The sequence below is a fragment of the Athene cunicularia genome (genome assembly GCF_003259725.1).
Source record: "Athene cunicularia isolate RWA chromosome 9 unlocalized genomic scaffold, athCun1 chr9_part1, whole genome shotgun sequence".
Taxonomy (NCBI): Eukaryota; Metazoa; Chordata; class Aves; order Strigiformes; family Strigidae; genus Athene; species Athene cunicularia.
In genome coordinates, this window is record NW_020799110.1 from 14,348,707 (window position 1) to 14,350,266 (window position 1,560).

The following is a 1,560-nucleotide window of genomic DNA, read 5'->3' on the forward strand; positions in this document are numbered from 1 at the left end:
CTTTAGATTTGCAGCACCAGAAAAAATGTCTTTGAACTATTGCTGTTTGGTTTCCCAGTTTCTGAGACATGCTTATCATAGCAAAGTTCCCCTATTGACAAAAAAACCCTCTGGATTTGATTTTTATAGCATATGCAATGCTTGCTTTCACCTTCTGTCCTTTGACATCAAAGCAGAAGCTCTTGCAGCCATCCTGGGCCAGGCTGAAGGTCCATGCAGAACATTGTTCTGGCCACCACTGATTGGGAGCTGGCCCAGAGTGGGCAAGCATGCAGCAGAGAGCTGAAGTGCACTGAAACCCAGGGTGAGGAGAGAGCTGGCGTACCCTCCCATCAGTGGATCAAACACAGATCTCCCTTTTACTGCCATGCCACCAGCACTGCAACATGGGCAGGATGGGGGCAGGGGTTTGGCATCCACAGCTTCTCCAGGGGTTCATCACAGATCTCAAACCAAGACGCCCCTGTCCTGCCAGAATAAGGAACAACTCCTAACCCCTGCTGTGCCTGGAGAGAGGACACAATTTTAACAGCATGGTCCAGGGCAGAGCAAGCAGAGTTATTGCTGAAGTGACTTAGGCAACCTTGTTCTCACAGCACCTCCTGGGAAACTGCCTGGCAGACCGGCAGTCAGTGTTGCTACAACAAAGCCGAGGGAGGGCTGGGGAGCCTTTCTTCTGCTTCGTGCTCTCCAGGGCAAGGCTGGGCTGGACCCGCTTTCAGAAAGCACAGGGGCCAGAGCCTGTGTGCATCTCCTCTCCTTGGCATGGTGCCTTGGAGAAGGAGGCTGAGCAGGTTGCTCGGCCTGGTCGTTTGGCCCACAGTCAGTCATCCTCGTTAATAACTTTTCCATCTCCATTATTTCAACTAAACAGGTAAAGTCCACAAGTTTATTACAGTCTATGCTTCTGCAATGCCCTCTGCCACCCCGGCAGCATTGCTGCCATCCGGACCTGCAAGCCCAGCCCACGTGGCCCAGCCCCAGCTGGAACAGAGCAGGAGCTAAATGTGCTGATGGGCAAAGGCCATCTTGTGTAAGGGTCAGAGAAACTGAAAAGCAGTTGCTAGGGTGGCAGAAAGCCTTGGGAACACAAGCAGCACAGTTTGGTAAGTGCAGGACAAGAGACAAGCATGCCTGCTGTTGGCCTTGGCAAGGTGTACCTGCGCAGCTCAGCAGCATCCAAAGGCTCCTGCTTGGAGGAACACAGGGCTACCTGGCACAGAGCCCAGGCCCGGGGGTCCCTCCAGCTCTCCTCCCTTCCTGAGCTTCCCCAGGTGAGGCAGGGGAGCATCCCCAGCATGGGAGCCAGTTCGGGGAGGCTGGGTTTGCGGCACCCCAGAGCACTGGGCAGGGTGGACAGTGGGCAAAGCTGCACAGCCAGGGAGCCCCTGGGCTACAGCCAGCCCCACGCACAAAAGTGCATGAACAAGCTTTACAAAACACAAGGAAAGTTCATGTTTGAGGCTCATCTTGCTTTTCTGAAAACTACAGACTTTAGAAGTTACCTGCTTTTCATTGCCCCCTGCTTTCCAAGCCACACTGCTCAGGTTCCCTCCAGCT